We start from the raw sequence: 16,662 nt of genomic DNA on the forward strand, positions 1-16,662 counted from the left end.
GCTGCACCACTCACTGGCAACAAGAAATCAAGATTTAATGCACTCTCCACTGCTGTGAATCACCAGCCAGCTGTTTCACCCTGCAGTGCTGAAGAGGCAGCCTCAACTGATTCTAATTCATTTGTGTTTTGTACTGGAGTTTCCTGCCATTGCAGACCTTCTGCATTGGACTGAGGGTGACATATTCTTTCCAGCCTGTTCAGATGTATAATTTAAGTGCAGGTCCCACTGGCACCAAAGTAAACATATTTACATTCTGACAATACAGCCACGTGCAAGAAGGGAGTGCCCACCGATGCAAAGGAAGGAAAAATAGCACTGCTAAAATGTACTTTAACTATGGAAGACATAAGGATATCTTTTGTGATACTGTGAGAAGCTTTACGGTAAAATATTACCTAGCTGGATGTCAGCACAGAGGCAGTAAAACTAGACAGCCGTTTATTTATTATTATTTACATTAGAGTATCAACTAAAGATTCCAACAAGATTGGGCTCTGAGCATACTAGTCACTATGCAAAGATATACATAGTAAGAGCCCATGCCAAAGAGAACTTGCAATATAAATAGAAAAGATGGACAGAGAGTTGGAGGGGAAACTATTATACCCTTTATCGAAGTGTTGCCAGCTTCCATGTCAAACCAAGGGAAATTATTTGTAATATGTTCTGTGCATGATAAAATAACCCATGTTGGCAGCACTTTAATGAATAAAATAAGTGTTTTAGGCTCTTGCCAGCACTCAGGTTTTAAATCTGTTTGGCAGGACTTTGCTTATTAAGGCTCCCCACAGCTAGGTGGCAGTGGGCAGAGGTTCAGGTAATCTAGCCCAGTGATTCTCAACCAGGGGTACATGTAACTCTTGAGGTACATCAGCTCATCTAGATATTTGCCTACTTTTACAACAGGCTACATAAAAAGCACTAGTGAAGTCAGTACAAACTAACATTTCATAGAGTCAATGACTTGTTTATGCTGTTCTATATACTGTAACAGCGGTTCTCAAACTGTGGGTGAGTTCATTTTAACAGGGTTGCCAGGGCCAGTGTTGGTGCCCAGGGCAGAAATCTGAAGTCCGAGCCCTGCTTTGTGGGGCTAAAGCCCAAGCCCAAGTTTTTAAGTGAGGTGAAACTTTGGCTACACAAAACAAATCGGACTCCTGTAAGGGGTACAGTAGTCTGGAAAAGTTAAGAGCCACTGATCTAGCCTGGCCTCCGTTAGAATTTGGAGCTAGGCCTCTTGGGGGTAGTCAGGGTTAATAAGTGATTTTGAATCTACAAGAGGAGAGATGTGCTGGTTGACACTTAAGGGGTTCATCCAGAAAGTCTCATGAAACTTGGAGGCAATGCTGACTATTTTTGTAGCCTGCAAGTTGTCAGTAATAAAGTACTTCTCCTTGTTGAAACCTCACCTGACTCTGTGGAGTCCTTACTCCTGCCTGCACCACAGCAGAACACCAGACAGCCTCAGAGGCATTTCTCCTTTCTGTCGATACCTGACCATCTCCCTGCAACTTCCTGGTTGCTCCCACTATATTTGTCATGCAGAAGGTCCTGACTAGTGTGGAGTTGTCAGCCACCTCTAAAGAACCATTCCTCTAAGGAACCATTCCTCTAAAGACCCTGCAAGGAGACCTCTATGGGGCTGGTGGTCCAAGACTAGGAAAGGAGATGGGGAAGGGCCTCCAGGCCTGTGTTCAGGAATTCATATTCTCTCACCCTAAGCAGGGCAAACAAGACTTTTGCATGCCCCCTCCCAAGTGAAAACCCCTTTTAAAGGGAGATTCTAGGAGCATGGCTGGCCAAAAAGGGCCTTGCAGCATACTCCATAAGGTAGCATCAGGGCTCTCAAAAGAAATAAGGCAAGATCACATTACCAAAACAGTCAACTCTCTTTAATGCAGCCAGAGCCCTCACCTAGCTACACTTGCCTTCCCTAGAGCTGACAATAGGCAGCACTTCCCACCAAAACTCCAGCTAATGGGGGAAAGGAAGCCTATGACAGTGTGTATAAAGGATGGCTTCAATTAGAAATGAGGAGGGCCTAACCTTTTGAACGGGAGAGACACTGTATGAGATTAATAGCAGCAAAAATAAACCAAACTAAAAAGAGTATGAAAATTAGAATTGAGGTAAGAAATTAGATGCTGGGCATGTCAGCAAAGCTGTTTTTGGAGGCTGCTGAGTTTTTAATCAGGCATCCAGACCGTCTCTACACCATATTTCTACAGTTACGTTTACATTGTATCTGTCATATAGCTGCTTTGTCCAATTTAGGATGAAATATTTCCAGAAACCTTCTGTTTTCTTGAGTTTATTTAGTAAAGTTGTGTTTAACTTGCTGCAAAAATCTATGTCTTTCCAGCCTGAAGAGAATGTTTTAGGCAATCCACTCCTGACTGGTTTAAAGACATAAGTGACTGTCTGCAGTGTGTGTGTCTGTGTTTGAGGTTTACTTGCTATGTGCTGAGCTTGTGTTTGTCAGTCTGTTTGGTTGTTGTGGTGGTTTGTTTGTTTGAAGGACCATGTGCTGTAGCTGGCAGTTGGAGGCTGAGCTAGCAAGGAAGGTTTGAAAGCTAGAAGCCTCTGGTAATTGGCTGAGCCTTAACCAGTGGGCCGGGCATTCACTCAGGCCAGGGCTTTATAAAGCTGCGCACAAGCGACCAGGAGCTGCTAAAAGGGAGTTTGCAAGGGGAGTAGGAAGGGAGTGGGGGTCCCTTGTCGGTCTCATCTGTGACCCATTGGTCCCCTGAACCTATAAACCAAGCCACATCCAAAACCTTTCTGTTTAAAGCAAAGCAGAGTGGCCAGGGAGCTGCAGACAGGAATTTGAGAGAGTTTGACAGAGGGAGGCTTACGATGGTTAGGAGGACCCGCAACACCTGTGGCAGCACTGCTTCTGTCTCCTCCACCTGCGCCTGTAGCCAGACAGAGCACCAAAGCATGGATGCTTTTACCCAGATTCTGGTGTGGGTTTGCAAAGACTGTAACTTGCAATTTCCACTTACTTATATCCAGGCTGGGGGTGGCATCCAATGAAAGGTGCCTACGGGTGGAATTTCTCAGGCAGCAAGTGGGAGAGCTACAGGAGGAGTTGGCTAGGCTGAGGAACATCCGTATCCATGAGCAATTCCTGGACAGTATCCATGTGGAGACAGCTGACGTAGCTGTCCCAGTTCACAGGACTACTGACACACCAGTGGAGGAGGAGATGGCTCAGGATGGACACTGGCAGCTGGTTACTTCTGGCAGCAGGCAGTGCTCCACCCCTGCTGCGAACCCTCCTGCTGTGGTAATAGATAACCGTTATGCTCTTCTTGATACAGGAGAGAAGGAATCACCCCCAACAGTTGAGGAGGGGAAGCCTCGTACCCCTAAGGCTGGGAGGTCTGCTGCCACCACTGATAATAAGAAACGTAGGGTAGTGGTGGTTGGAGACTCTCTGCTGAGGGGGACGGAGACACCCATCTGTCACCCTGACCGTTCATCCAGGGAGGTATGCTGCCTGCCAGGGGCCCATATCTGAGATGTTGCAGAGGCATTGTGGAGGATTATCCAGCCTTCTGACTACTACCCCATGCTACTCATCCATGTGGGCACAAATGATACTGTGAGGTGTGACACTGAGCAGATCAAGAGTGACTACTGGGCTCTGGGAGTATGGATTAAGGAGTTTGGAGAGCAGGTGGTATTCTCTTCGATTCTTCCTGTCGAAGGTAGGGGCCCGGGCAGAGACAGATGCATCGTGGAGGTGAATGCCTGGCTGCGAAGATGGTGTCGCCAGGAGGGCTTTGGCTTCCTCAACCACGGGATGCTATTCGAGGAAGGACTGCTAGGCAGAGATGGCCTTCACCTTTCGAGGAGGGGAAAGGCCTTATTTGCGCACAGACTGGCTAACCTAGTAAGGAGGGCTTTAAACTAGGTTCGACGGGGACAGGTGAGCAAACCCCACAGGTAAGTGGGGAACAAGACCTGGGAGATGGGTTGGAAACAAGAGGAAGCATGGGCTATAATGGCAGAGAGAAAGGAGGGTCAGGGTAAAGCTGGGAGGCAAGATCAAACCAGTATCTTAGATGCCTATATACAAATGCAAGAAGTATGGGTAATAAGCAAGAAGAACTGGAAGTGCTAATAAATAAATACAACTATGACATTGTTGGCATTACTGAAACTTGGTGGGATAATACACACGACTGGAATGTTGGTGTGGATGGGTATAGTTTGCTCAGGAAGGATAGACAGGGGAAAAAGGGAGGAGGTGTTGCCTTATATATTTAAAATGTACACACTTGGACTGAGGTGGAGATGGAAGTGTTGGGAGTCTCTGGGTTAGGCTAAAAGGTAAAAGGTAAAAAACACGGGTGATGTCGTGCTGGGAGTCTACTACAGGCCACCTAATCAGGTGGAAGAGGTGGATGAGGCTTTTTTCAAACAATTAACAAAATCATCCAAAGCCCAAGATTTGGCGGTGATGGGGGACTTCAGCTATCCAGATATATGTTGGGAAAATAATACTGCGGGGCACAGACTATCCAATAAGTTCCTGGACTGCATTGCAGACAACTTTTTATTTCAGAAAGTTGAAAAAGCTACTGGGGGGAAGCTGTTCTAGACTTGATTTTAACAAATAGGGAGGAACTCATTGAGAATTTGAAAGTAGAAGGAAGCTTGGGTGAAAGTGATCATGAGTTTGCAATTCTAAGGAAGGGTAGAAGGCAGTACAGCAAAATAGAGACAATGGATTTCAGGAAGGCGGATTTTGGTAAGCTCAGAGAGCTGATAGGTAAGGTCCCATGGGAATCAAGACTGAGGGGAAAAACTACTGAGGAGAGTTGGCAGTTTTTCAAAGGGACGCTATTAAGGGCCCAAAAACAAGCTATTCCGATGGTTAGGAAAGATAGAAAATGTGGCAAAAGACCACCTTGGCTTAACCACGAGATCTTGCATGACCTACAAAATAAAAAGGTGTCATATAAAAAATGGAAACTAGGTCAGATTACAAAGGATGAATATAGGCAAATAACACAGGAATGCAGAGGCAAGATTAGAAAGGCAAAGGCACAAAATGAGCTCAAACTAGCTATGGGAATAAAGGGAAACAAGAAGACTTTTTATCAATACATTAGAAGCAAGAGGAAAACCAAGGACAGGGTAGGCCCACTGCTCAGTGAGGAGGGGGAAACAGTAACGGGAGACTTGGAAATGGCAGAGATGCTTAATGACTTCTTTGTTTTGGTCTTCACTGAGAAGTCTGAAGAAATGTCCAATATAGTGAATGCTTACGGGAAGAGAGTAGGTTTAGAAGATAAAATTAAAAAAGAGCAAGTAAAAAATCACTTAGACAAGTTAGATGCCTGCAAGTCACCAGGGCCTGATTAAATGCTTCCTAGAATACTCAAGGAGTTAATAGAGGAGGTATCTGAGCCTCTAGCTATTATCTTTGGGAAATCATGGGAGACGGGGGAGATTCCAGAAGACTGGAAAAGGGCAAATATAGTGCCCATCTATAAAAAGGGAAATAAAAACAACCCAGGAAACTACAGACCAGTTAGTTTAACTTCTATGCCAGGGAAGATAATGGAGCAAGTAATTAAAGAAATCATCTGCAAACACTTGGAAGGTGGTAAGGTGATAGGGAATAGCCAGCATGGATTTGTAAAGAACAAATCTTGTCAAACTAATCTGATAGCATTCTTTGATAGGATAACGAGCCTTGTGGATAAGGGAGAAGCGGTGGATGTGATATACGTAGACTTTAGTAAGGCATTTGATATGGTCTCGCATGATATTCTTATAGATAAACTAGGAAAGTACAATTTAGATGGGGCTACTATAAGGTGGGTGCATAACTGGCTGGATAACCATACTCAGAGAGTAGTTATTAATGGCTCCCAATCCTGCTGGAAAGGTATAACAAGTGGGGTTCCGCAGGGGTCTGTTTTGGGACCGGCTCTGTTCAATATCTTCATCAACGATTTAGATGTTGGCATAGAAAGTACGCTTATTAAGTTTGCGGACAATACCAAACTGGGAGGGATTGCAACTGCTTTGGAGGACAGGGTCAAAATTCAAAATGATCTGGACAAATTGAAGAAATGGTCTGAGGTAAACAGGATGAAGTTCAATAAAGATAAATGCAAAGTGCTCCACTTAGGAAGGAACAATCAGTTTCACACATACAGAATGTGAAGAGACTCTCTAGGAAGGAGTATGGAGAAAGAGATCTAGGGGTCATAGTGGACCACAAGCTAAATATGAGTCAACAGTGTGATACTGTTGCAAAAAAAGCAAACGTGATTCTGGGATGCATTAACAGGTGTGTTGTAAACAAGACACGAGAAGTCATTCTTCCGCTTTACTCTGCGCTGGTTAGGCCTCAACTGGAGTATTGTGTCCAGTTCTGGGCACCGCATTTCAAGAAAGATGTGGAGAAATTGGAGAAGGTCCAGAGAAGAGCAACAAGAATGATTAAAGGTCTTGAGAACATGACCTATGAAGGAAGGCTGAAGGAATTGGGTTTGTTTAGTTTGGAAAAGAGAAGACTGAGAGGGGACATGATAGCAGTTTTCAGGTATGTAAAAGGGTGTCATCAGGAGGAGGGAGAAAACTTGTTCACCTTAGTCTCCAATGATAGAACAAGAAGCAATGGGCTTAAACTGCAGCAAGGGAGCTTTAGGTTGGCATTAAGAAAAAGTTCCTAACTGTCAGGGTAGTTAAACACTGGAATAGATTACCTAGGGAAGTTGTGGAATCTCCATCTCTGGAGATATTTAAGAGTAGGTTAGACAAATGTCTATTAGGGATGGTCTAGACAGTATTTGGTCCTGCCATGAGGGCAGGGGACTGGACTCGATGACCTCTCGAGGTCCCTTCCAGTCCTAGAGTCTCTGAGTCTTCTCCTCATATGGTCATATTTTATAGTAGCAAGGCCAGTAAGATTTTTTCTAACATTGAAAATTAGTTATAGATGACAAAAAGATTTTGAAATACACAGAATATATGTAATGAAATGAATGTTTTTTTCCTTTGGTAACAATTAAAGCTGAGCAACCCCCTGAAAAATGTTGAGACTGTCCCCTGGAATAAAACTTTGAATTAACTTTAGCTGGGTTTGTATTCACTTCCCAGGGACATTCTGACCCAGGTGTTTACTGACAGGAACATTCCTGGGCAGAGCTGGATTAAGATATAGCACTATTTAGGTCCTTGCCCTGGGCCCTGGCTTCTGGAGTCATGTGGTTACATCAGTGATTTAAGATTTCATATTTTTTAAAAGTTTCTAGCTCTCAATTGTGACGAAAAGCTTGAAAATGTGACCTGAGTGTAACTGATGGAGGAATATCTGCCTGAATCTGCAGACAGCCTAAAACAGTAGCTCTAAGAGGTATGAATTGCCTCAATAAATGTCAATGAAATGTTAACGCCTAGACCCACTGCTCTGGGGAACCTCACCAACCCCTTCCCCACAGCAGCAGACTGTGTATATGGCAGGAAGAGAAAAGTCTATTAGTCTTGGTCCACCCATTCACTCCAGCGAGCAGACATACCCTGGCTGCTGAGGTCAGTACTGGGGACTCTCTGCTACCAGATAAGGAGCAGAGGGGACCTCTTCCTAATACTGCAGCTGCTGTCTCTGTTTCTGTGGTAAGTTTTCTGCCACACCACATATGGGATGAGGCCATGAGGTGAGGCAGGTCAGGTACCATGTAATGATGTGCCTAGGAGACTGAATGTTAAGTGACTATTAGAGAATGTTCACCAGCAGTAAAATTTACCTATCACTGGGGTTAACCACACTAGAAACCAGATTCTAGAAGTGTTACTCATTCCCTTAAGGAACAGAAAAAAATAGCTTGTGATCCATGTACACAGTCATAACTAAACAACACATCTTGAATTTGACTGTTAAATAATTGCAACAAACTGTTTGAGAACCATCTACAGATGAAGAATTATTCACCAAAATCATTTAGCAAATAATTGTGAATAATGAATGCATCCAAGAAAATTGTAAGCTGAAAAGGAGGTGAGGTAAAATTCTTTGGATAAATTATTCACTTCAAATTATTCATTCAGCTCTAGTAATAATGAACTAAAATATAGGCTTCAAGAAGAATATAACTGGGCGTGAGAGATTTTAGGTGACAGTTTGAGAGAAGTGTAAGAAAAACCGTAGCAGAGGTAAAAGTACCACAGAGGCACTGGAGAATTTGTCTCTGTTTATAACATGTGCCTAGAAGCTGGACAAACTTCCCCTTTTTAATTCAATAAGTATTCAGAGATTCATAGATTTTAAGGTCAGAAGGGACCATTATGATCATCTAGTCCAGAGGTGGGCAAAATATGGATGTGGCCCACGGGACCATCCTGCCCGGCCCTTGAGCTTTCCGCAGAGGAGGCTAGCCTCTGCTGTTCTCCCTCCCCCGCAGCCACACCGCCGCGCAGGCAGTGCTCTGGGCGGCAGGGTTATGTGCTCCTGCGGAGCAGTGCAGCAGCATGTCTGGCTTCGGCTGGGTGGCATGGCTGCCAGATATGCTGCTCTGAGCGGCATGGAAGGGGGCCGGGGCTGAGGCTGGGGGGTTGGATAAGGGGCAGAAGGTCCTGGGGGGCAGTCAGAGGACAGGGAGCAGGGGGCAGTTGGATGAGGCAGAGGTTATGGGGGGCAGTCAGGGGACGGGGAAGCTTGTCAGGGGGTGGAGGGATGGATAGGGGTCAGGGGATGGGGAACGGGGGTTTTGATAGGGGTGGGGTCCTGGGGGGCTTGTCAAGGGGTGCGGATGTGGATAGGGGTCAGAGCAATCAGGGGACAGGGAGCAGGGAGTGGGATAGAGGGTAGGGTCCTGCGGGTGGTTAGGGGCAGGGAATCCCAGGAGGGGACAGTTAGGGGACAAGGAGCGGGGGTGTTCTGGGGACAAGGAGCAGGGGAAGACCAGAACTGCACACAATATTCCAGATGAGGTCTCACCAGTGCCTTGTATAATGGTACTAACACCTCCTTATCTCCTCTGGAAATACCTCTGTTAGACACTGCAGCATTTTTCTCTAGCAGTTGGCTGCCACCCTAATCTCTGTTGCATCAACAAAAATTACCTAAAAGTCCAATAGTTGTCCTTTAGTTCATAAGTCCTCCTTCAACATGGGAGCGCTTTTATTAACTCTTTATGTCCCACATTCTGTAACTATTCAGAGGCCATGCAGCTTACAATACTCAGATAAAGTTGCCTTTGTAGCTCCATAACTAAAGTTGTGTTTTGTTTTCCATGCAGAGCAGTGAATAAACTAGCACAGGCAGATGGCTCTATTAAAGGTCAGCAGAACTGGACATGAAGTTTACATCCCTAAATTCATGCAGTTGCTGCTGTCATGGATGGATATCACACAGCAATAGAGTCGTAACTAGTTGGATTTGAATAGCAGAAAATCCTGTAAGATGTTCTTTTTTAAATTTTCTTATCCTGAGAGATTTTAACATTCTAGATTAATGTTCCTTTAAAATCTTCAAGCCAGATCTCAGTTCTGTATAAACTGGTGCAATTCCATTGACTGCAATGGAGCTACACTGAAGATTCAGCCCTTTTTATTATTATTAATTGATAACATCCCCAGCCTTTTGAGATGTCATTGATCCTTTCCCAAAGCCAGGCTATGACACTGGTTCTTCATCTATTATATATTTGAGAGTTTGACTAAAGATATGGCTTCCTCACTCAGGAAATAACAATGGCCTTCTCTCCATCTCATCAGAGAAATAAATATTCAAAGCTTGTTCACCTACAGAATCTCTTGAATGCCTTAAGTTAATCATGTCCCACAAGGACTAAATTAAAAACTATCTACAAGATGACCAAGAATCCAATGAGTTGGTAGAACAGAGTGATCGCTTCATGACCACTAGGCCATGCCTTGGCCATAAGTCAACCTTATCACCACACTGATGGTAAAGATCACCATGGTTCACCAACAGACTATGTCATGTGAAGCACATAGCGAGACGACAAGAACACTGTTGATGCACAACTTGCACTGAATCAATATACCAACAACACATAGATGTCTTGCAGGTCTATGCTTCTGTAGTAACAGAAGAAACGACAATCTGCTTCTCTGCCTTCACATCCAACTAATCAACCCAGATTTAACAATGCTCTTGCATATTTTAACTCTCTGTTAAGTGAAATAATATTTACTCCATCCTTGATATCACAGATTTTATTATAACCATCCTATTTTGTTCAGCAATTTTAACAGGAAGCTTATCATTTATTCCTATTGAAACAAGATTCCTGATGTGCCATTTCAGCAAAAAGACATTCAGACTGTAGGACAACATTGTAAGAGAGGGTTTTCAAAAGGGCCAAATTCTTGACCATGAGAAACAGTGGGAGTTTTGCCATTGACTGCAATGGGCCCCAAGACTGCATCCATACTTAGACATAAAAATAATAGTGGCTTGATTTTTACAGGTATGGAGCACCCACAGATCTTTCAGAGGCCAGTGGCACCTGTGAGGGCTCAATAGCTCTGAAAATCAGGTAATTTTATTTAGGTCCTTAAATATGTATTTAGGCCTAACTTTAGGTTCTCAGCTCTGAAAAGTTAGACTACAATATACAGTAGAGGGGAAACATAATTCATATACAAAATTTTGTGCAGCATCTTAATTGTTACCATTGTATATACTCCCAGGCTAGATCCATAATGTTATAAGGATGTTTTACTTTATGCATCACTTTTCTTTATAAAAACCCAGGCACTCTGAAGACTAAAATGGTAGATTCACCTGTCTATTAGGAGTCTGTACACAGTTTGTAAGACTGCTGAAACTGACAAAGCATGTAACAAATGAAGAAACTCAGTAAGTGTATATTGTATAAACACCTCTATCATCTTAAACAAAAGAAAAGTAAAATTACTTCTTAGCAGGATAACACTCATCCAGATTTTCTATGTATATTTTAGATGTTCTAGATGCTAAAAGAGGATAAGTGCTGAGTCCAAACATCATGATTAATTAACGTTAATTAAAACAGATACTGTTTTTAAAACTATGTCCCTGTATCCAGACTCTGATAGATAGTAAAATGTCCTATTCTATTTTCCTCATGCTCTCTCTCTAGGTTACACTGGTCAGAGATTCAGAAATTCAGAACTGTTTGTAAATTACCTGGAATTGCAATATAGGCTTCAAAATCTCAACAAACAGGATTGCAGGGAATCTTATGATCTAGCAGGTTGTATATTTTATGATATGCCTGAGTACTGCACTAAAAAGTTTTGGGGGAGCCCTACCTCCTACAAGAAAAATCACTCACTGGGAAACTGAAAATCTTAAAGGTGGTGGACACTTGGGGAAAGAGTTCCAAATCTGTCTGGTTAAAGAGCTTTGGTACGCAAGAGAGGAGAAGAGAGCCAAGTAGGTAAAATGTTCTCAAGTGGCACTGTTTCAGTGAGGTAATCGAAATCTTTCAGATTCTGAGTTAACTGACCTCTACAAATTGCTCCCCCGCAAAAGCCAGGACTAGCAAACTTGAAGCTCTGAATATAAAGAAATGGATTGTATGTTTCATCCAGATTATTTTGGTTTTTCCTGCAGCCTCTTGCTACACTTTTAGATTGCAGTCATATTAATTTACACTAAACTTGTCTTTAATTAAATGAACTTTCCTTGTTTGTAGCTGGAAAGTACTTATGCATGATCAAAACTCCATTCTAATAATGTTCAGACTCACCGCTACTTAATTAACATCGCTGTTCAAAATGAAGAATCAAACAAGAGAGTGCAAAGAAATTTAGAGACGAAAGCTCCCCCTGGTGGCAGAACACCTGTGTGCCAGAAACAGCCTTTGTAGTGCATGTTATCAGCCATCAATTATAGCTGTAGCCCAAACGACACATACAATTTATACCCTATGAGTTTTACATGTTATATGAGACACACTCCGAACAGAAATGATATCAAGTATTTTGCACAATTTATGGGAAAAGCAATTATAATTAACATTATATTAAATATTAAGTGAAGATCATAAAATGTTGATTGGTACTGATTAGTTGTATAATCCATAATTAGAAATCACTGCATCCTTCACCAGGTACTGTAGTGCTTTGTTTATGATTTCTGTACTAAATTAAATGAATGATTCAGGTTTTGCTTCTGCATTTCATTTAAGCCACAACTAGATTCAGAAAAGCAGGGCACAAGTCATACAGCTTCTGTGAATGTAAATACCAACAATCTTACAATAGCTTCTCCATGGGCTAAATTGTGACTTGGACTGTGCTCCCATGTGAGAGAATAAGAGGGAGTAAGAGCTTCTCTTATATAGCTACACCAGCTACCAAAACCTTGGGACTAGGACATAGGAATAAGTGGGGCTACTTGCCTATTTACTCAATCTCCAGAGCCAGTGGCTGGCAAAGAGTGAGGAGTGGGTAGGGAATGGGTGGAGAGCCTTGGCTACAGTGCTCTCTCTGGTCACAGTAACTAAGCCAGTGTGTGTTTTGTGTACTGAGTACCAATTTACTGTAGGTATAAACTCAAAGTAAATGCCTACCCACGAGAGCTTTCGATTAATTGCCATTACCTCACCTGATTAACTCAAAAAAATTAATCGCATTGTTAAACAATAATAGAACACCATTTATTTGAATATTTTGGATGTTTTCTACATTTTCATATATACTGACTTCAATTACAACACAGAATACAAAGTGTATATTAATTTCTGATTACAAATATTTGTACTGTAAAAATGATAAAAGAAATAATAGTTTTCAATTCACCTCATACAAGTACTGTAGTACAATATTTTTGTCGTAAAAGTGCAACTTACAAACATAGGGGTTTTTGTTACATAACTGCACACAAAAACAAAACAATGTAAAACTTAAGAGCCTACAAGTCCACTCAGTCCTATTTCTTCCTCAACCAATTGCTAATACAAACAAGTTAGTTTAAATTTACAGGCAATAATGCTGGTCGCTTCTTATTTACAATGTCACCAGGCATTCACAAGGCACTTTTCTCACCTGCACTGCAAGGTATTTATGTGCCAGGTATGCTAAACATTTGTATGCCCATTCAAGTTTCAGCCACCATTCCAGAGGACATGCTTCCATGCTGATGACTCTTGTTAAAAAAGTAATGCATTAATTAAATTTGTGACTGAACTTCTTGGGGGAGAATTATACATTCCCTGCTCTGTTTTACCCACATGTTGCCATATATTTCTTGTTATAACAGCCTTGGATGATGACCCAGCACATATTTATTTTAAGAACACTTTCACTGCAGATTTGACAAAAAGCAAATCATGTACCAATGTGAGATTTCTAAAGATAGCTACAGCACTCAACCCAGGGTTTAAGAATCTGAAGTGCCTTCCAAAATCTGAGAGGGATGAGGTGTGGAGCATGCTTTCAGAAGTCTTTAAAGAGCAACACTCCAATATAGAAATTACAGAACTCAAACCATCAAAAAAGAAAATCAGCCTTCTGCTGGTGGCATCTGACTCAGATGATGAAAAAGAACATGCATCGGTCCGCACTTCTTTGAATCGTTATCAAGCAGAACCCATCATCAACATGGACACATTTCCTCTGGAATGATGGTTGAAGCATGAAGGGACATATGAATCTTTAGCGCATCTGGCACGGAAATATCTTGTGACGCCAGCTACAATATTGTCATGAGAACACATGTTTTCAGTTTCACGTGACATTGTGAACAAGAAGTGGGCAGCATTATCTCCTGCAAATGTAAAAGAGCTTGTTTTTCTGAGCGATTGACTGAACAAGAAGTAGGACTGAATGGACTTGTAGGCTGTACGTTTTACATTGTTTTATTTTTGAATGTCATTTTTTGTACATAATTTTACATTTGTAAGTTCAGCTTTCATGATAAAGAGATTGCTCTATAATTCTTGTACTGGGTTAATTGAAAAATACTATTTATTTTGTTTATTACAGTGCAAATACTTATAAACAAAAATAAATATAAGCACTGTACACTTTGTATTTTGTGTTGTAAGTGAAATCAATATATTTGAAAATGTAGAAAACATCCAACATATTTAAATAAATGGTATTCTATTATTGTTTAACAGTGCAATTAATTGCAATTAATTTTTTTTATCTCTTGACAGTGCTGCTACCCACCCATCACACACACACACACTCCAGTTCCAGGGGCAAGAAGGAAGCAGGGGAAGAATTGTGACTCAGGTATATCTCCAATTGTGTTCCACTGCTTCTCTTGAGGTGGCGCAGTTTATGCATCATGCTTTGCTAAGGGCTGTCTTTAAAGTCACAATCTAACCCCATAATGATAATTTGCTAATTATCGGATAACTGGCCCTGATGGCCTTTGCAGCAATAACTCTTCCTTAAGCAGGTATTTGACTTCCAATAGGACGGAATGTAGAAAACCTGACAGGAATGTCATAATTTAAAAAGGGGAAGGAATGTTTTTTAGTCAAAAAGTCAGTAATGTGCAGTTTGTGCCTTTACTGTTTTTCCGTGAATGTCCCTGGATGTGGTCCTTGTGATTTGCATTGGATGTAGACCCTGGAGTTTCATAGTATGCAGATTCCTGAGCTCTGTTAGGCAGTTGAGAGTTTGCACTGTGTTCTAATTGACAAGCCCGTGAGAGGAGATTGTGGGGAGCCAGGGAAGGTTAAGGGATATGTCTAAGTGGAAGCTAAAGATCAAATGGCACTGTTTGAAAACTGCGAGGATAACCCCAGAGGCCTGGCCAACATTTCCCCTGGTAATGAAAAAGGTTCTAATGTCCAAGTCTGTGTGTAAGCTATTGTTCAGCATATAATGGCTGCGCCATTTGCTTCCACATGCACTGAACTACCAGTATTTTGTTCTTTTCTTTGTACAGTACTTTGAGATACCTGTAAAATGAAAGTTGCTATATAAAACCCAAATCTATTCTGTTCTGACAATCAGGAGCAAGCCAGCTGTGCCCAGTTGAACTCTGCCACTTTCCTTGATAGTTCTCTAAGGTCAGGAATCCCAGAGGGAACTTTGCAAGGTCTGTTTAGAGCCTGCTGGCAAACAGTCACAGAGAGAGGAAAAATACACAGTAACAATTTTTTCTTTTCTGAGGGCATGCTTAGGAGTGATCATACAGAAGAAAGTCCTGTCAGTCTTTCTGCAATTAGAATTCACTGTTGTCTTTTGTACTTATCAGTAGGTTGTACCTAACAGCTCAGAAGAGTTGTTGTTGCAGGTGCTAGACCGGATGCTTAGTTAGTGTTAATTGGTGTAAGCATGGAAATCTGCTTGTTTACATCAGCTGAGGATCTGGCCTCAAATGCACAGTATGTAGTGTTACATATAACCCTGGAAGGTAATATATTTAGTGGTCAAACTGGGGGAAAAGTACTAATGGCATGTTCCAGTTTTAACTTCCCCTTGCAAATGGCAGAGTGAGACAGAACCAGGTTGCTTGTAATAACCCATCAGGTCTCTCTCGCTCGCTCTTTCATGCAGCTTTTACATTTTTGTGTTCAAGTGAGCTCATCTTGATGTCTACATTTAGGGCAAGGTTGTGGCTTTCAAGACCTGCAGACAGAGTACAATCTTTTGGGGGCTGCTTACTGACCAGATTGCTCTCTTCCCCCATCCCTAGTGCATGGTCCTTGCAGGATTGCAAGAGGAGTCTACGTTCCAGAGTGGTAGCCGTGTTAGTCCTTATCAGCAAAAAGAACGAGAAGTGGTTGTGGCACCTTAGAGACTAACAAATTTATTTGGGCATAAGCTTTCATGGGCTAGAACCCACTTCATCAGATGCATGGAGTGGAAAATACAGGCGCAGGTATAATTACATGAAAGGATGGGGGTTGTCTTACAAAGTGTGAGGTCAGTCTAACGAGACAAATCAATTAACAGCAGGGTACCAAAGAGGGAAAATAAATGTATGTTTAGTTTATGGTCTCTGTCCTCTCCTTAGCCCTCCCACTCCCTTTGTGTGGCTTATTCCATGGGTGGGTAGCAGAGGCAAGTGGTATCTGTTCTCCACAGCACAGAGACTGCCATCAATGAGGTCCTTGTGCAGCCATGCAAAGTGGCAAGCTTCTTGCTTGTCCCTGTGCAGCTGAGCAAGGATGTCTTATGATTTCATTCTGAAGTAACACACAGTTCCAATGGCTGTCCAACAGACTGAAATGAGAGACATGCATTTATCTCACTGAAATGTTTAAGCAATTATTCCATTATAAGCCCAGGAAATAGCACAAATACTGTAAATACTTCTAATAACGGTAAAAACACACCCAGGCAGATTTTTAAAGACATACACACACTGTAAATATTGAGGAAAGGCTGTCATTAAGAGCAAGGCATTCTGAGCATCACCCTTTTTTGTCATTTCCAGCTCCAATGCTTCCATAGGAAATCAGGTTGCCTGAATATGGGCTGCCTATGTAGAAAACTAAAGTACATCCCCCTTCGGCAGCCAACACTCCCAGTGCGTGACTACAGGATTGCATTGTGAGGGTGTCATAAACAGATAGCTAAGGGTTAATGTCTCTTACACCTGGAAAGGAGTAACCTGAAACACCTGACCAGCGGACCAATCAGGAAACAAGACTTTTTCAAATCTGGGTGGAGGGAAGTTTGTGTCTGAGTTCTTTGTTTTTGTCTTCTGCCTGT

This window comes from Gopherus evgoodei, chromosome 9, assembly GCF_007399415.2.
Source record: "Gopherus evgoodei ecotype Sinaloan lineage chromosome 9, rGopEvg1_v1.p, whole genome shotgun sequence".
NCBI lineage: Eukaryota > Metazoa > Chordata > Testudines > Testudinidae > Gopherus > Gopherus evgoodei.